The 20,417-nt window shown below is 51.7% G+C and overlaps 1 long non-coding RNA gene across 1 annotated transcript in view; it reads left to right on the top strand.

The window, feature by feature from the left end:
- LOC142245924 (uncharacterized) overlaps positions 1–19,726 on the top strand; it is a 37,604-nt gene extending 17,878 nt beyond the window's left edge. The window contains exons 2-3 of the long non-coding RNA XR_012724817.1: positions 2,364–2,519; positions 19,141–19,726. This is a non-coding gene — a long non-coding RNA (uncharacterized LOC142245924). The remainder of the gene's footprint in view (positions 1–2,363; positions 2,520–19,140) is intronic.
- Positions 19,727–20,417: the final 691 nt, after the last annotated feature.

Consider the following 20,417-nt stretch of genomic DNA (forward strand, 5'->3'; position numbering starts at 1 on the left):
AAGAATGTGATTCAACCCCTCTCTGGGTTCCAAAGGTAGAAATGTTAACCCCTCTCTGGGACTTCTAGTGTTAAGAGCTATTTCCTGAGTTCAAGAACAAGGTATCCTGGAAGTGATGATTTGCTCCCCACAGAGCTGTGATGTCAACACTATTGAGTCTGTCTGGGATTACTGTCACGTCCCCATCGGAGTCCGCTCCTGCGACTTCTGCTCCGATCGCCAGACGACGCCATGTTCCCACCATGGATAGTGGTGGTGATGGGAGAGGAGTCGGTGCCCGTGGCTCTGCGGAGCACAGGCTTCGCTCATCCACTAGGCTGAGTTTCCCTGGAACCTGCAGTACCACTGGCTGACTGTAGGTGGCGTGTGCCTCACGGCTGAAGTGGCCAACATTCACCTGCAGCCTATGGGAAGACACCACACCCTTCTTATTCCCTCTCCTGTCACATGATCACTGCCAGTGATAGTTCTGTTCTCCTGGCTCATGTGCTGTTTGTATTGAGATTCCTGTGCGCTGACCTTGCTTGTGTTTGACTACCCTCCTGCCTGTCGTTTTTGTACCTTGCTGCCAGTTCCGGATTTGACCCCTGCTTTGTCTCCTTACTACATCCTTGCCTGCCGATTCTGTTCCTGTTTTGCATCTCCTGGTTTTTGACCCTGCCTGACGACCACGAACTATCACCCGGCGGTTGTAACTATTTACAGCTTCCCCGGCCTCGGGCTTCCATTTCCCCCTGGTGATATTTCTAAAGTGGACCCTGCTTGGAACTACAGCCTGTTTGTCTTGTGTTTCTCCTGGCAGATTATAACTTTCGGTTCACTTTATTTTACTCTACACCTTCCCCCAGATTCTTAAGGAGGTACTTCGAACCCTCAATGTCCGCTTAGGAAGCAAATGGTCTGATTGCTCATCTGAGTCATCCAGTTAGGCTACTTTCACACATCCGGCTTGAGCTCTGCGGCTCAATCCGGCTGTGCAAGCTGTGCAACGGATGCGGTGAAAACACCGCATCCTTTGCATAAGTTTTTCCTTTGCGGCCAGTCCGGTTTTTGCCGCTTGCGGCAGGCTACTGAGCATGCGCAGTGGCAAAAAACGCATGCGGCGGCCGGATGCGGTTATTGCCGCATCGTGCCGCATCCGGCCGCCATAGGCATGCATTGAAAAATGCGCCGCATCGGCCGAATGCGGCGCGATGCGTTTTTTTTTGCTGCACGAAAAAACGTGCCAGGCAACGTTCCATCCGGCCGCCGCATCGGCTAAATCTGCCGCATGCGGCAAAAACCGGATGGAACGCAAGGCCATGCGGCACAATGCGGCACTAATTAAAGTCTATGCAGGAAAATCGCAACCGGCAGCAAAAAAAACCGGTTGCGATTTTCCTGCAAAGTGCCGGATTGTGCTGCATTGCAGAAACCGGAGGTGTGAAAGCAGCCTTAGGGTTGTTTCAGTCTGCGAAGAGGCCTTTAGGGACTGCACAGCTTGGACCTCTAGTCTGTACAAGAACCGGGCAGTCATGTGCAGTAGTTATATGTAAGACCTTATTTTACGTTATGTACCATGTGTGGACTTAGTACGCATAACAGCTGGATTGAAAGTGAAGGGTGGTCACAGCATATATTGATTTGATTTAGATTTCTGTTTGGTTCATTCACATTGTACTTTGTGAATTGATAAAAAGAATTCTTGTTTTGCAGCAATTTTACACCTTCCTGAATCTCTTGTACAATACTAAAATAAAATATATACACTTTACCGATGTCTATATACATGAAGAGCCAGGTGCAGTCAGATGAGAATAGTGTAGATAGGATACAGAAACTAAAACAACAGTCAAATACAATAAGCAATAAACACGAGGAGCTAACTGTGTTGCTTTAACAAGTTAAATACAATAATATGACACAGAAATAGTTTGCTGAAGAAACTAGTTTTTAACTTGCTGTGTACATATTTTCATCTCTGGAATGATCCTGGGGGCATAGAACAGGATTGTGGGAGTGAGAGAGGTGTTACAAGCGGGTTTTGTTTGAACAAGTGAGATTTCAGAGCAATTATATACTTAGTGCTACAGAAAGTCACAAGATACCATTAAATTTAACCATTTCTTTTGCAATATAATTTTTGAAATATTAATGCTGGTCTGGTAAGATGTCTTATCTTAAATCGCCATTTTATTAACTGAAAATTTCACTTTTCTTGGAACATATGCAGTCAACATAACTGGTGGTTTTCTCAAGATGCCTCCTGTCCTGACACCTATCCTCCATTCTGAAGCTCTTTCCTCTACTTAAAAAAAAAGGACGACCAGTTCCTTAACGTGATCCATGAAATTACCTTCACTTTGCTCTGCCCTCCTGTGTAGGTCTGTGTATCAATTGCATAGGCTCAAAATTTGCAACACTGGGTGGATGAGAAAGGAGACATCTTCCGCATCCATCAAAACAGGAGGCCCAAGAGAAGAAACACCCATCGGACCAGATAGCGCTGATTAGCATACGGTGCGGGAGAATTATAAAAGGTATTGTCATTGCTTTGTGGGGAAAGTGGGGTTTATGCACAGATTGCTGGAAAGATATATAAGGCGGGCTTTGCACGTTGCGACATCGCAAGCCGATGCTGCGATGTCGCACACGATAGTCCCCGCCCCCGTCGCAGGTACGATATCTTGTGATAGCTGGCGTAGCGAACATTATCGCTACGCCAGCTTCACATCCACTCACCTGCCCTGCGACTGTGGCGCCCCTGAGGCTTCCGTCGCCACAGGTCATTGCACCCCATCCAGCGGTGTGATGCCCCATTCTGGGAGAGGAAAGGAGTGAACTCCGGTCCCCTGGTAAATCCACACTACACCCATTGCTAGGAACACATTGGGACCAGGGAAAGTGGCAGAAAACCTCCCATGCTGCATGCTGGGAGGGGCCGTAAGACCCATCCCTGCTCCTATAGGGTAGAACAGAGCAACTGGGGAGGTGGGAGGAGCCATCTGAGAGCAGTCAAAGAGAGGAAGGTCTAGTTTAGTCGGTTGGAGAACGAGAGAGAGTGGGGAAGGAGGAGGAGGCCTGCTGGAGGCAGGCAAGGAGGAGAAAAGAAAGGAAAGATAGCTCCAAGTCAGTCAGGAGCTGAAAGGAAAGAAAGAGACGCTTCCTGGTGAAGATCCTGGGACTCAGAGGGTCCAGGTGACACCAAGCAGAGAACAGAAGGGGTCCCAGGGCCACGGGTAGCTGTAGAGCTGCGGTGGCCTGTTCCACAAGAACATCGGTGGAGGGATCAAGCTGCAACAGGGGACGGTCCCTAGAAACCGGAGGAGTGCAAAAATCATCTCCAGACAGTAAAAACCGAGGCCCAGGGAAAGTTGTAAACTCCCCGGGCCACAGCCCACAGCAGTACCTCTAGAAAAGGGATAATCAGCCGACAGGTGACTCCCCAGCCTGGAGGCTGTTGTGGAGGCCAATCCAGGTTCAACCTACCAAGGCAAGGCTAAGGAAGACAGCTGAAGGCAGAGACACTTAAGAGAAGGGTACCGGCTTTTACTCTCAGAATCACCCAGAAACGGCGGAGGTCCCTGACAATGGTCCCAGCAGTCCAAGGGTCCCTGCAGGACTGTGACAAGAATTGTGAGTAAAGAACTTGAAACTGTACCCTTGAAGTTGCCTCTGTTATTTAATCTGCATAGACACTCACAAGCACCAACTGTGCCCCGGGGCATTGCTCCACCTGTGGGGAGTAGTACCACCACTGCTGCCATATCATCCCCCGGAGGCCTCATACAGCAGCGGCGGCTTATTAGCCGCATGCCACAGGTGGCGTCACAAACATATACTTTAATTGCTCCCAAGTCACCAGCCCTATTACAACTGACACCCACCAGGGCCACGGAGTCGGGCCCCGCCTCCACTGACGTCCCCCGGACTAGTCCGGCCCGGCACCGGGTGTCCCATAGCCCTGGGGTGGGCGAGTCAACTTTGGCGTCACGAACAGGATTTCGTGCCCGGTCACACTGGGTACTGTGCGCCTGAAGAATCGTGAAATAGCCTGTGTTTTACTGTGAGAAACTGCCGCCATTGAAGCCACTGAGCGCGGGAAGAAGGGGGGCGTGCCAGAAGAAAGGGCGCGAAGAGAAGCCCCGCCCCCTTGTCCAAGAAAAGAGCGCGAAGCGGTGCCCGCCATGGAAGGCGGAGAAAGAAGAAATGGCGCCTAGAAAAGCTGGCCGGCTGGCAGAACAAGTCTAAATGCCAGACCAGCAGAGAGAGAAAATGGCTCCTGTAAGCGGAGGCCAGGGGGAGCTCACCTGGATCAGGCCTGTGACCGCCGCTGAGCTGGAGGCTGAGGTCGGAAGGATGGCTGATGGGATGAAGAAGCAGAGCGGACGGGAGACAGCCGTGTGGGGGAAGGAGATGGTGCTGGCCATGAGGAGTCTGCAGAAGTCTGTGCAGCAAGGCCTGCGTGTGGGTGATGCCCACGTCCATCCAAAGTCCACGCCACCGATGCCGATCCTGCTGCAGAGCATCTCCAGCCTAGATCTGGGTGAGTCCCATGCTGCCCCTGCCGGCGCGAGTGCCCCAACCCCCGCTGCCATTCCCGCGGTCCCTGGAGAGACGCCCGGCACGGCGACGCCGATCCAGGCCGCAGCCACGCCAGGTGCGGCCATCCAAGATTTCGCCGCCGGAGCGGCACCCATCCACACCGCAGCAGCGACGCCAAGCCCGGCCCGTCCAGCACAGGCCCCAGCAGCGATACCCCGCTTGGACAAGCAAGATCCCGCCGCAGCGGCGACGTTAATCCTTGCCGCAGATGCGGCCCGCCAAGCCCACGCCGCAGCCACGCCAGGTGCGGCCCGTCAAGAATCGGTCACAGCAGCGACTCCAATACAGGCCGCCGCCATGCCAGGCGCGGCCCGCCAAGACCAGCAGACGCAGACTGTGCTGACCGCTGTCTACCTGCTGCCAGGTGGGGAGCCGGAGAAGAATCCCTACATGTAAAGAAGTAAGAAAAGATGCTGAACTGTACATAGCCCCTGTCTGCCCCTTATGCTTTGTGAAGATGTCCCTTTTGTGCTGCCCTAATGTTCTTTTTGAAGATGACACCCTTTCCTGCCTTACTGCCCCTTGTACTTTTTGAAGAAGTCACCCCCCTGTGTATGTGTACCGGGCCACTAGACTGGAATGTGGTCCCTGGTAAATGTGATGTGTGAAGTGTCCTGTGTAACCAGGCCACTGGACTTAGTGGCTGGTATTGTTTTCCACTTTGTCGATTGAGAGAAACGAACTGCCAGGCTACTGGACTTGTAGTAGCCAAAAATGTAATTAGTTGCACCCGTTGTGCCCCCTACCAGAATTATGGGGGATGTGCCCGAACCGTGCAATGGACTGGAAGTGCACACTTAGAGTTTTCTTTATAAGCAGTTCGCAACGTTTACTTATATGTGCCTCCCATAAAGGGAAGAAATGTTTTATTGTTTTTCTTTCTACACACGTGTAAAAATGTTTTTACAGTTTCTCCACATTTTCTGTTGTTTTTCAGCCCGAGGATGTGCTGGGATTTGCTGTGGGGGAGTGTGGCGCCCCTGAGGCTTCCATCGCCACAGGTCATTGCACCCCATCCAGTGGTGTGATGCCCCATTCTGGGAGAGGAAAGGAGTGAACTCCGGTCCCCTGGTAAATCCACACTACACCCATTGCTAGGAACACACTGGGACCAGGGAAAGAGGCAGAAAACCTCCCATGCTGCATGCTGGGAGGGGCCGTAAGACCCATCCCTGCTCCTATAGGGTAGAACAGAGCAACTGGGGAGGTGGGAGGAGCCATCTGAGAGCAGTCAAAGAGAGGAAGGTCTAGTTTAGTCGGTTGGAGAACGAGAGAGAGTGGGGAAGGAGGAGGAGGCCTGCTGGAGGCAGGCAAGGAGGAGAAGAGAAAGGAAAGAAAGCTCCAAGTCAGTCAGGAGCTGAAAGGAAAGAAAGAGACGCTTCCTGGTAAAGATCCCTAGAAACCGGAGGAGTGCAAAAATCATCTCCAGACAGTAAAAACCGAGGCCCAGGGAATGTTGTAAACTCCCCGGGCCACAGCCCACAGCAGTACCTCTAGAACAGGGGTAATCAGCCGACAGGTGACTCCCCAGCCTGGAGGCTGTTGTGGAGGCCAAGCCAGGTTCAACCTACCAAGGCAAGGCTAAGGAAGACAGCTGAAGGCAGAGACACTTAAGAGAAGGGTACCGGCTTTTACTCTCAGAATCACCCAGAAACGGCGGAGGTCCCTGACAGTGGTCCCAGCAGTCCAAGGGTCCCTGCAGGACTGTGACAAGAATTGTGAGTAAAGAACTTGAAACTGTACCCTTGAAGTTGCCTCTGTTATTTCATCTGCATAGACACTCACAAACACCAACTGTGCCCCGGGGCATTGCTCCACCTGTGGGGAGTAGTACCACCACTGCTGCCATATCATCCCCCGGAGGCCTCATACAGCAGCGGCGGCTAATTAGCCGCATGCCACAGGTGGCGTCACGAACACAAACTTTAATTCAAGCCACATATTTTACTGACACCCACCAGGGCCACGGAGCTGGGCCCAGCCACCACTGACTACCACCGGACTAGTCCGGCCCGGCACCGGGTGTCCCACAGCCCTGGGGTGGGCGAGTCACGACCGTCGCTCTGCCCGGTGACCCACCTCCTTCCTAAGGGGGCGGGTCGTGCGGCGTCATAGCGACGTCACACGGCAGGCGGCCAATAGCGGTGGAGGGGCGGAGATGAGCAGGATGTAAACATCCCACCCACCTCCTTCCTTCCTCATTGCAGGCGGGACGCAGGTAGGAAATGTTCCTCGCTCCTGCGGCTTCATACACAGCGATGTGTGCTGCCGCAGGAACAACGAACAACATCGTACCTGTCGCTGCACCGGCATTATAGAAATGTCGGAGAATACACCGATGATACGATAACGACGCTTTTGCACTGGTTAATCGTATCATCTAGGATTTACACACTACGACATCGCAAGTGACACCGGATGTGCGTCACTTTCGATTTGACCCCACCGACATCGCACCTGCGATGTCATAGTCTGCACAGCCGCCCTAAGATGTCTTAAAGATGGTGCTTTTCGTTATATGTGGAAAACCTGGTAATAAGTTTCCATCAAACATTGCTAGGAGGACTACTACTAGCAGACATGTGTCCACTACTCAGCATCCATACACGCTGAGCAGAGTCCTCCCCTTCCCAGGAGAATCATACTTACCAGACTCCAGATGTCTGCATTGCTCGGCTTTGCACGTTGCGACATCGGTAACAATGTGTTACCGATGCTGCAGCGATAGTCCCGCCCCCGTCGCACGTGCAATATCTAGTGAAAGCTGCCGTAGCGATTATTATCGCTACGGCAGTTTCACACGCACATACCTGCCGTGCGACGTCCCTCTGGCCGGCGACCCGCCTCCTTCCTAAGGGGGCGGGTCGTGTGGCGTCACAGCGACGTCACACGGCAGGCGGCCAATTGAAGTGGAGTTGCGGAGATGAGCAGGATGTAAACATCCCGCCCACCTCCGTCCTTCTCATTACAGCCGGCGGCAGGTAAGATGTTCCTCGCTCCTGCGGCTTCATACACAGCGATGTGTGCTGCCGCAGGAGCGAGGAACAACATCGCACCTGTCGCTGCACCGGCATTATGGAAATGTCGGAGGCTGCAGCGATGATACGATAACGACACTTTTGAGCTCGTTCATCGTATCAAAAAGGATTTGCACGTTGCGATATCGACTGCGATGCCGGATGTGCGTCACTTTCGATTTGACCCCATCGACATCGCACGTGCAATGTCGCAACGTGCAAAGCCGCCCTAAGTCCATCTAGTTCAACCTGTAGCCTAACATGTTGATCCAGAGGAAGGCAAAAAAAACCCCAATGTGGCAAACAAGTTCCAATGGGGAAATAATTTCCTTCCTGACTCCACATCTGGCAATCAGACTGTCACGCTCCCCGGGTCCTCTGCTCCGCTCCCCGGGTCCTCTGCTCCGCTCCCCGGGTCCTCTGCTCCGCTCCCCGGCTCACCTGCCACGCTCCCCGCGCTTCCCAGGCCTCCTGGTCCCCGCTCCCGGCGCCCGTCGGCTTCCCAGTCCCTGGCCGGCTCTGCTGCGTCCTCCTCTCAGCCTCCTGCCCTGGCTTCTGGCACCCGGGCCGCGCGCATGCGCATTAGGGCGCGCGCGCGGTCACTGACCCTTTCTTAAAGGGCCAGTGTCCACTGACAGGAAATGATGCACGCAGGTACAGGGTATAAAGGGGGTTAATGTCCAAGGGAGCGGGGCCTGTTCTTCGTGTTTTCCCAAGCTAGGAGTCAGGTCTCCTTGTGTTCTGTGAGATACTTACCTCTCTGTCTTCTAGAGCCGATCCTGCATCGCCATCCGGTCCTGCTGTATCTCGAACCCCGAACGCTGCCCATCTGCCATCCTGACAGTCCGTACCATCTCGGTTCCCTGCGGTGACCCGTCATCTCGCTCCAACGGTTCCGGACCCCGCCTGACATCATCACGGCTTCCGAACCTGAGCTCCGTCACCCGGACCACCATCAGTGACCTCGTGGTCCCAGGGACTTCTCCATTGTGTTCCAGTGCACGGACTGTCCTGCTACCTAAAGTGCTCCGGCTACCGGACTCCTTTCCCTCATCGGGGAGTTCGGCCCAGTGGATCCACCTCCCGGGTCTGCCCGTCCATCTGGCCCTAACAGTAAGAACAGGCCATGGATCCCGCCGAAGCACTAGCGGCCTTGCATGAGGAACTCCAACGCCAGCGTGAAGTCCAGACCCGCATGCTGTACTTTATGACTTCCGTGGACACCCGCCTGACCACGCTACAAGCGGCAGTCACGTCTTCAACATCCCGAGCCTCCACTAGTCAATCCACGGCTCCCGCTCCCGTGGCAGCCTCCTCGGATGCTTCCAGACTGCGTTTGGCCTCACCACCCCGGTACGCCGGAGATCCCAAGACCTGCAGGGGGTTTATAAACCAATGCTCCCTCCATTTCACGCAGCTGCCACATTTGTTTGCCTCCGACCAAGCCAAGGTCGCCTTCATCATGTCTCACCTAGAGGGCGAGGCACTGGCGTGGATGAACCCCTTGTGGGAGAAGGAGGACCCTATGACCAAGAACGTCCAGGAGTTCCTGCAGGCCTTTCGCAGCACCTTTGACGAACCCAGACGCGCCTCCGCGTCTGCTTCATCTCTTCTCCGGTTACGTCAGGGAACTCTGACGGTGGGTCAATACGCCATCCGTTTCCGCACCTTGGCTTCAGAACTCGGGTGGAATAACGAGGCCCTAACCGCCGCCTTCTGGGAAGGACTCTCGGGTCGAATCAAAGATGAGCTGGCTGGACGTGACGTACCCTCCACCCTGGACGCCCTGATTACCCTAGCGACTCGAGTGGACATACGCTTTCAGGAGCGGTCCAAAGAGGTGTCCCGTGAGAGACGTCCGGTAAGGCATTCCTCTCCTCCACAGAAGCCCGCCGTACTCCAGTCAACGGCCTCTGGTGTCTCCGTCCATGAGCCCATGCAGATCGACCGTGTGCGACAGTCTGAACAACGTCGAGCAGAGCGGCTCGCCAAGGGTCTCTGCTTCTACTGCGGAGAGGGCACACACCTGCTACGCGCCTGTCCAGAGAGGCCGGGAAACTTCAAAGCCTAGGGTTGGTAGGAGAGGCCACCCTAGGTGCTGGGACTCTCTCAGACCCAGTTACATGGACTGTGCAAGTGACAATGGGAGAGACGCGGTTTACGGCTGAGGCGTACCTCGATTCGGGGGCAGCAGGCAATTTCATCCAGCAGGCCACGGTGGACAAGTACCAGGTGCCTGTTACTCCACTCGCCAAACCTCTTGTGATTGCCTCTGTGGATGGGAGACCCCTCTCTGACACCATCTCCTGGATCACCAAGCCGCTTGAACTGCGTATCGGTGCTCTGCACACCGAGAACATCACTCTCTACGTCCTCCCACATATGTCACATCAAATCCTGCTGGGCCTTCCTTGGTTGCGGACACACGAGCCTTCAGTCAGCTGGGGCACTGGTGATATCACTCGATGGGGGTCTTCTTGCCATGAGAACTGTCTGAAGACCATACAACCTATCCGGCGACCTCCGGTTCCCGAGTCCCTACCGGGACTGCCCTCAGCCTATTGGTCCTTCGTGGACGTCTTTGATAAGAAGGAGTCCGAAGTACTTCCGCCACATCGTCCTTACGATTGTGCCATTGACCTGCTCCCGGGAACTACGCCACCTCGAGGACGGATATATCCACTGTCTCCAGCCGAAACAAGGGCCATGTCTACGTACATCACAGAGAGCTTGGCTAAGGGATTTATTCGGAGATCCTCCTCTCCTGCTGGAGCAGGCTTCTTCTTCGTAAAGAAGAAAGAGGGCGACCTACGCCCATGTATAGACTACCGGGGATTGAACCTAATCACCGTAAAAAACAAGTACCCCCTGCCGCTCATCCCCGAATTGTTTGATCGGCTCAGAGGAGCTCGTGTGTTCACCAAGTTGGATCTTCGGGGTGCCTACAACCTGGTCCGTATCCGCTCAGGGGATGAATGGAAGACCGCGTTCAACACTCGCGATGGGCACTATGAATACTGCGTGATGCCCTTCGGCCTGTGTAACGCACCAGCAGTTTTCCAAGAATTAGTGAACGATGTGTTCCGAGACCTTCTCTACGTCTGTGTGGTGGTATATCTGGATGACATCCTTGTCTTCTCTCCGGACCTCCAGACCCACCGAAAGAACGTACAACTGGTTCTACAAAGACTGAGAGAGAATCGTCTGTACGCCAAGTACGGGAAGTGCGTCTTCTAACAGTCTTCTCTCCCCTTCCTGGGTTACCTCATCACAGATACCGGACTGCAGATGGATCCAAAGAAGGTCTCTTCCGTTCTCAACTGGCCTCCTCCTTCTGGACTGAAGGCAATCCAACGCTTTCTAGGATTCGCCAACTATTACCGCCAGTTTATTCCTCACTTCTCGGCCCTGACTGCTCCTCTTTCCGCCTTGACCAAGAAGGGGGCTAATCCAAAGGACTGGTCACCTGCGGCCGACGCCGCGTTTGGCTCTCTAAAGCGAGCCTTTGCCTCCTCTCCTGTACTCCACCGTCCAGAGTTAAACCGCCAGTTCACCTTGGAGGTAGATGCCTCCTCCTCGGGAGCCGGAGCAGTGCTCATGCAGAAGTCCTCCTCCGGGAAGATGGTGACATGCGGTTTCTTCTCCAAGAGCTTCTCAGCGCCTGAACGCAACTACACCATCGGTGACCGAGAGCTATTGGCAGTCAAACTGGCTCTGGAGGAATGGCGCTATCTTCTGGAAGGAGCAGTTTACCCAGTCATTATTTACACGGACCACAAAAACCTGGAATACCTGCGGACTGCTCAGCGACTGAACCCACGGCAAGCCAGGTGGTCCTTGTTCTTTGCCCGGTTCGACTTCCAGCTCCATTTCCGACCCGCGAACAAGAATGTACGCGCTGATGCCTTGTCTAGGTCTTTCATGCCCATGGAGCAGGAGGAAGAGACATCCCAACCCATCATCTGCCCTAGCAAGATCATTCCGGTGGCTCCTGTCACCCTGGCCCAGATACCGCCTGGGAAGACTTATGTCTCTGAGACTGACAGGAGAAAAGTGTTACACTGGGGCCATGCCTCGAAAACAGCCGGTCATGCAGGTCAGAAGAGAACATGGGGTGCGATTGCACGTCATTACTGGTGGCCATCTCTTCGCACGGACGTCGCCTCTTTTATCTCTGCCTGCTCCTCCTGTGCCAGGAACAAGACTCCCAAACACCTGCCATATGGCCGTCTTCTGCCTCTGCCCATACCCTCAGTTCCCTGGCAACACATAGCGATGGACTTTATTACGGACTTGCCATTGTCCTCCGGACACACAGTCATATGGGTCGTGGTGGATCGGTTCTCTAAAATGGCCCATTTCGTTCATATGGCTGCACTACCCTCTGCCCAGGAACTCGCGGACGCCTATATACATCACATCTTCCGCTTGCATGGCTTTCCATCACACATAGTGTCCGACAGAGGAACTCAGTTCACCTCCCGCTTCTGGAGGGCTCTCTGTAAACATCTGGGAGTGACTCTGGACTTTTCTTCGGCCTACCATCCTCAGTCGAACGGCCAAGTGGAACGGGTCAATCAGATATTGACCTCTTTCTTACGTCACTACGTCAACGCCCATCATGACGATTGGTCCACGCTTCTTCCTTGGGCTGAATTCTCCCATAATCACCACGTCAGTGAGTCCTCCTCCAGTTCTCCCTTCCATGTCGTCTACGGACTTCAGCCGTCTGTCCCATTGCCTGTATCCTCTTCCTCGGACATCCCTGCTGCTGATGCAGTACTCCGTGACTTTACAACCATTTGGGACTCAGTTAAGGCCTCCCTTGCACGTGCATCCCTGCGGATGAAGAGACACGCGGACAAGAGACGTCTGGATCCTCCGTGTTTCTCTCCGGGAGATCTCGTCTGGCTTGCTTCCAAATACATCCGACTGAAGATACCATCCTACAAGCTGGGACGTCGCTACATCGGACCGTTTAAAGTCCTCGGCAAGATCAATGAGGTCTCCTACAAACTACAGCTCCCGGCCACGATGAGGATACCCAACTCCTTCCACGTCTCTCTGCTCAAGCCGGTTGTCCTTGGTCCCTTCTCCGCTGCCGCCAGTCCGGCTCCTCCTCCTATTGCTGAGGACGACATCTATGCGGTAAGGGATATCGTGGCCATGAAGACCGTACGAGGTCGACAGTTCTTCCTGGTGGACTGGGAAGGGTATGGTCCTGAGGATAGGTCCTGGGAGCCCAGGGAGAATGTGGGCACTCCTCTGATCCGTGCCTTCCTGTCCCGGTTGCGGGGAGGGGGGCGTGGGGGGGGTACTGTCACGCTCCCCGGGTCCTCTGCTCCGCTCCCCGGGTCCTCTGCTCCGCTCCCCGGGTCCTCTGCTCCGCTCCCCGGCTCACCTGCCACGCTCCCCGCGCTTCCCAGGCCTCCTGGTCCCCGCTCCCGGCGCCCGTCGGCTTCCCAGTCCCTGGCCGGCTCTGCTGCGTCCTCCTCTCAGCCTCCTGCCCTGGCTTCTGGCACCCGGGCCGCGCGCATGTGCATTAGGGCGCGCGCGCGGTCACTGACCCTTTCTTAAAGGGCCAGTGTCCACTGACAGGAAATGATGCACGCAGGTACAGGGTATAAAGGGGGTTAATGTCCAAGGGAGCGGGGCCTGTTCTTCGTGTTTTCCCAAGCTAGGAGTCAGGTCTCCTTGTGTTCTGTGAGATACTTACCTCTCTGTCTTCTAGAGCCGATCCTGCATCGCCATCCGGTCCTGCTGTATCTCGAACCCCGAACGCTGCCCATCTGCCATCCTGACAGTCCGTACCATCTCGGTTCCCTGCGGTGACCCGTCATCTCGCTCCAACGGTTCCGGACCCCGCCTGACATCATCACGGCTTCCGAACCTGAGCTCTGTCACCCGGACCACCATCAGTGACCTCGTGGTCCCAGGGACTTCTCCATTGTGTTCCAGTGCACGGACTGTCCTGCTACCTAAAGTGCTCCGGCTACCGGACTCCTTTCCCTCATCGGGGAGTTCGGCCCAGTGGATCCACCTCCCGGGTCTGCCCGTCCATCTGGCCCTAACACAGACTAGTTCCCTGGATCAACACCCTGTCATAAAATCTAATATACATAACTGGTAATATTAAATTTTTCAAGAAAGGCATCCAGGCTCTGCTTAAATGTTAGTAATGAATCACTCATTGCAACATCATGCGGCAGAGAGTTCCATAGTCTCACTGGTCGTACAGTAAAGAATCCTCGTCTGTGATTATGATTAAACCTTCTTTCCTCAAGACGTAGCGGATGCCCCCGTGTTCCAGTCGCAGGCCTAGGTGTAGAGAGATCTTTGGAAAGGTCTCTGTACTGTCCCCTCATATATTTATACATTGTGATTAGATCCCCCCTAAGCCTTCGTTTTTCCAAACTAAATAACCCCAAGTTTAATAACCTGTCTTGGTATTGCAGCCCACCCATTCCTCTAATAATCTTGGTGGCTCTTCTCTGCACCCTCTCCAGTTCAGCTATGTCCTTCTTATATATCGGTGACCAGAATTGTACACAGTATTCTAAGTGCGGTCGCACTAGTGACTTGTACAGAGGTAGAACTATATTTTTTTCATGAACACTTATACCTCTTTTAATACATTCCATTATTTTATTAGCCCTGGCAGCAGTTGCCTGACACTGTCCACTAAAGTGAAGTTTACCATCCACCCATACACCCAAGTCTTTTTCTGTGTCTGTTTTACCCAGTGTTCTACAATTAAGTACATAATCATAAATGTTATTTCCTCTACCCAAGTGCATGACCTTACATTTATCTACATTAAACTTCAATTGCCACTTCTCAGCCCAATCCTCCAATTTACATAAATCTCCCTGTAATATAAAATTATCCTCCTCTGTATTGATTACCCTGCAGAGTTTAGTATCATCTGCAAATATTGAAATTCTACTCCGCATGCCCCCAACAAGGTCATTTATAAATATGTTGAAAAGAAGCGGGCCCAATACTGACCCCTGTGGTACCCCACTATGAACTGAGACCCAGTCCGAGTACGTACCATTAATAACCACCCTTTGTTTCCTATCACTGAGCCAGTTTTGAAACCCAGTTACACATATTTTCCCCTATCCCCATTATTCTCATTTTATGTACCAACCTTTTGTGTGGCACCGTATCAAAAGCTTTTGAAAAGTCCATATACACAACATCCACTGCATTTCCCTGGTCCAGGCTTGAACTTACCTCTTCATAGAAGCTGATCAAATTAGTTTGACAGGATCAATCCCTCATAAACCCATGTTGATACTCTGTCATAAGGTTATTTTTCTTGAGATACTCCAGTATAGCATCTCTCAAGAAACCCTCAAGGATTTTACCAACCGCAGAGGTTAAACTTACCGGCTTATAATTTCCCGGCTCAGTTTTTGTCCCCTTTTTGAATATTGGCACCACATTTGCTATGCGCCAGTCCTGCGGTACCGACCCTGTTATTAAGGAATCTGAGAAGATTAAAAATAATGGTCTATCTATCACAGAACTCAATTCCTGTAGTACTCTGGGGTGTATGCCATCCGGGCCCGGAGATTTGTCAACCTTAGTGATTTCGAGGCGGCGGCGTACTTCCTGCTGGGTTAAGCAGGTAATATTCAAGGGTGAATTTATGGTATCACTGGTCATGTCATCTGCCATGGCATTTTCTTGTATAAAAACCGTAGAAAAAAAGTCATTCAGCAGGTTGGCTTTACCCTCATCCCCTTCCACCATTTCACCAAGACTATTTTTAAGGGGGCCAACACTATCGCTTTTCAGTTTTTTACTGTTTATGTAGTTAAAGAATATTTTAGGATTATTTTTACTTTCTCTCGCAATGAGTCTCTCTGTCTCAAACTTAGCTAACTTAATTTGATTTTTACATATTTTATTTAATTTTCTATAATTATATAATGCCTCATCACTACCTACCCTCTTTAATTCTTTTAAGGCTTTCTGTTTTTCTTTTATTGCTTCCCATACAGCTCTATTTAGCCATAGGGGTTTCCTCCTATTTCTAGCATGTTTGTTCCCATAGGGTATATTTTCTGCACAAGCCCTATTCAGGATGCTCATAAAAGTCTCCCATTTGCTTTGTGTACTTTTATTACTTAGTACATCATCCCAGTTTATTGCACTAAGATCATCTCTCAACCGTTTAAAATTTGCTTTCCTGAAGTTTAGTGTCCTTGTAGCCCCTCTACTAGACATCTTACTAAAGAATACATGAAAACTTATTATTTTGTGATCACTATTCCCCAAGTAACCCCCAACTTGTATATTTGATATGCGGTCTGGCCTATTGGTTAGTACAAGGTCTAGTAGTGCTCCCCCTCTTGTGGGGTCCTGTACCATTTGTGAAAGGTAATTATCTTTCATTGTTATCAAAAATCTATTTCCTTTGCTGGAACTGCAAGTTTCTGTTCCCCAATTTATATCAGGATAGTTAAAGTCCCCCATAATAATTACCTCTCCGAGACTCGCTGCTTTATCAATTTGCTTTATGAGGAGATTCTCTACCTCTTCCATAATATTCGGCGTCTTATAACACACCCCTATCAGTATTTTATTATTCATTCTCCCCCCCTTATCTCCACCCATAGGGACTCTACATTCTCAGTACCCTCACATATGTTGTCACGCAGGATGGGTTTTAAGGATGATTTTACATATAGACACACACCTCCCCCTCGCTTATTTGTACGGTCATTCCTGAATAGGCTATAACCCTGTAAATTAACAGCCCAGTCATAGCTCTCATCCAGCCATGTCTCTGATATCCCCACTATATCATAATTTTCTTCCAACAATATTAATTCTAATTCCTCCACCTTATTTGTGAGGCTTCGGGCATTAGTGTACATGCCCATGCTCCATCCATACATGGTATGCTCCATGCAGTTCTCCAGTGCTTCTTGCTGACACATACTCATACACGCACACATCAGATCACACACACAATCACACATCAGATCACTCACACACACACTCACCACATCTGGCAATACGGATTTCTTCCGGCCAGCAGGGGAAGATGGGACGCAGTGCAGTGGAATGCATGGTGGATTCAGCGGTGGAATGCATCAACGCACCGCAGGCCCTCTATGCGTTCCACCGCACTGCATCCCAGGATTCTCTGCTGGCCAGAAGAAATCGATTTTGCTGGATATGATGAGTGTGTGTGTGATCTGATGTATGATTGTGTGTGATCTAATGTTGGTGTGCGATCTGATGTGTGCGATCTGATACGTGTGGAGGTGCGTTCCACTGCAGGTCTTCCCATTCAGCATACTGTAAGTATGATTGCGGGGTCTTCTGTCTTTATTTTGGGGGTGTCTGCTTTCTATAATGAAGTGTCCTGCATTATTATTTAACTTTTTTTTATCTGTAAGGACACTTCATTATTGAAGGGCTTATTTTCGGTTTAGGGCTTATGTAGCGCCCCATGGGGCAGGTGGGATTAACCTACTCATCGCTGGGCCGTCGACTGTCGTGGTCACAGGCAGCCTAGCCCGGCTTCGTTGCCCCGAAGATGGCAGGGGAGAGATGTTGGGGTAATAGTGAGGTGTTTGTCATGACGCCACCTGTGGTATGCGGCCAGGGAATGGCCCGCCGCTGCTGTCGCCCTCCTCTGGGGCAGATGGTAGTAGCAGCCAGGGATGGTGGCGCTCTCCACAGGTAGAGCGGGCCCTGAGGAGTATGATGAGGGGAGTAGTTATGGCGGCGGGGAGCGGCAGTACGGGTAATAAAGAGTCAGAGTCTATGGCTGCAGTTCCAGGTTGTTTTACTCACTTTTGCACAATGCCGCTCACCCAGGTAATACCGGTCACTTGCTATGATGGGCTATGTCAAACCTGAATCCCTTTAGAGGTCAGCCCGGTTTTGGTGTTCGGTGGATTTCCCCTTGTAACGCCTGTCTGTGGATCTCCTGGCTTGAAGCTACGAGGGAACTCTGGGTTTCACGAGATGTACTCTTGTCCCTATTTTTTTGTTTTATTTTTTTTTTTTTTTTTTAAGGATGTCTTTTACCTGCAGCAGCGGGGCACTGCCATGGGCGTGGCTTGTGCGCCTTCGTACGCCGGCCTCTTTCTGGGATACTGGGAGAGGCTAGTTTTCGGTGACGGAGGCCCTGAGCTTTGCGCCCATGTGCAGTGTTGGCTGCGATACATAGATGACATCCTTTTTGTGTGGCAGCTCAATAGGTTCATGGGACAATTGAATACTAATAAATTTAATATTAAGTTAACCTACAAAAGCAGCAGATGCAGGATCGATTTCCTGGATATACTAATTACTGTTGATGATAGGAGATCGATCCAAACGGACGTCTTCCGCAAGGAGACGTCTGTAAATGCACTGCTGCATGCGTCCTCAGCCCATAATCCATCAGTAATTCGCGCCGTCCCGACCGGGCAATACCTGAGGATGCGACGGATATGCTCATCTGACATCATGTTCGAAGCACAATCTGTGGACCTTAGAGATCGCTTTCGTGATAGGGGGTACAGTATGAGGAGTATAAAATCTGGATATAACCGTGCGAAAAAAACCTCTAGAGCACAGTTGTTGATTAATACCTCAAAGCCAAAAAAACAGGATGGTATAGTGAGGTTCATTGGGACGTACAACCAAGAGTGGGAGACTATGTGCCAGATCATGAAGAAACACTGGCCGGTACTCTTCACTGATCCAGCACTTGCAGAGGTATTGACCCAAAATCCCATGATGACCTCTAGGAGGGCCAGAAATCTCAAAGATATTCTGGTACGGAGCCACTATATTCCGCCCAGGACCAATCCATTCGGCTCCAGTGCGCCCATACAGGGATGTTTTCCGTGTGGGCATTGTGTGGCCTGCAGCAATGTTCTACGTAGCTCATCCTTTTATTCATCAGATGGATCTAAGAACTTCCAAATTAAACAATACATCACGTGTGGGACCACACACGTGATATATTTTGCTACGTGTACGTGCCCCCTGACCTATGTGGGACTCACCTCCCGTGAGCTCCGCGTTAGGGTCAGGGAGCACGTCAGGGATATTGCTGCGGCCAAATCAGAGGTAGATCCTAGTGTTTTAAAAACACTACCGCAACATTTTAGATCTCACCACTCCTGTGATCCCTCCAAACTTAAAGTTAGGGGCATTGACGCCATAGTGGGAGGAATCAGGGGTGGTGACCTGAGGAAACGCTTAGCACAATGTGAGACGAAGTGGATTGTGACCCTGGATACTGTGGCTCCTAGAGGTCTCAATGAGGCCGTGAGTTACTCTCCCTTTCTGTAACGCCTAGATATATGCCTATATATATGAGAATGCACATAGCCCTGTGGACGATTTCTGCAGGGACAGATAACCTGTAAATATCTTGCTCTGTCTCACCTATTTGTTGTGGCACCACCACTCTCTCCTAACCACCTACAATCTGATCATCTTTTAATACTCTTTTAAATATTTTCACTATTCTGCCCGCCCTTCCCTGAGTTCTCATTCATGCACTTTGTGATTGCAGGATGATCTAATAAATACTGCCATTGGTGGAAGTGTGACAGGACACCCACATGGACTACTAGAGATGTGAAAGGATGTCTTTTTGTGGAACAAGATATAAGCAATGTCACTACGCCTGCCATTTCTCTGCACCTGTGGATTCTGTATTCCTGCAATACGATGTTCTGTACATTCTGTTATGCTGATGACGAGTCCCGGGGGTTTCTGTGCGCGTGCGCCTGCTCGCATGCTCGTCCCTGCCTGATCGCCGCCGTCTGGTCGTCTCGTGCTCGCGCGCTAGTCATGGAGACGCGTCCGTGCTCCCGCGCGTGCGCGGTTGTGACGTGACGGCGGCGGTCTCGCGGGACTTGCCTGCCGGCCGGCGCATGCGCCGCGTGCGAACTTCCGGGCCGGACTCAGCGCGTACATTTAAAAACCGGAGCTCAGGGATGGAGGGTCAGAACACCTCCACCCTGATGAAGATTTTAAACATATCGTGATTCGAAACGTACGTCGCTTCTGTGAGGTCTTTCCTGAGACCAGGCTGGGCAATACCACCCCACCACTGACCGGTAGATATACCAAAGACAGTATGGCATTCGCCTTAATATGATGGGGTCCTGAGGGGCATTTGTATTGATGGGTTGACATTGAACTGAATTGTATTAATAACATGCACCAGATTGGGTGCACTACTATGTTATATTATTGTCACCTAAGATTTTGCCCTGATATGGTGTATATCCCAGCTTTGGGCTCTGTAAAGTGTGGTTTTTATGTGATTTTATGATTACTCACCTTCTGTATTTAATAAAATTGTCTACTTTTTGCACATGAAAAACTCTTGGTTCTCTTGTATACATATCTTGTCCCTATATGCAGGAGCCGCGGTTCCGTTGTGGGGTCCGGATTGAAGCGAGGCCCCAGATCCTATGTGGCACTGTGCTGTCGGGCACTGTGTGGTCACGGAGGCTTGAAACCGTCCCCATCCAGGCAGATTCTGGAAAACCAACGTGAAGTGTGATCTTCCCTAGGGTCCTGCTGCCCTGAGTGGCGTTGGTTCCATGAGGAGCAGAGATCCCTCTGCCTGCGGCAACCGTGGTGAACTTCTCCTCCTTCCCACCAGAGCACCTGTTGATGCGACTGCTCCGCTGCTGGAGAACTCTCTCTAACTGTTGTGTTGGCTCCTGCCTCCCCCTGCTCTCTCCACCTCCCCCCTCCCAGGTTCTAAGCCAGTGGGACTGGGGCCCCTGTTGAGGGCATCCTGTAAATGCTTCCTTTGTCGGCAACCCCTTGATT

The sequence above is a fragment of the Anomaloglossus baeobatrachus genome, chromosome 7, assembly GCF_048569485.1.
Source record: "Anomaloglossus baeobatrachus isolate aAnoBae1 chromosome 7, aAnoBae1.hap1, whole genome shotgun sequence".
NCBI classification, from domain to species: Eukaryota; Metazoa; Chordata; class Amphibia; order Anura; family Aromobatidae; genus Anomaloglossus; species Anomaloglossus baeobatrachus.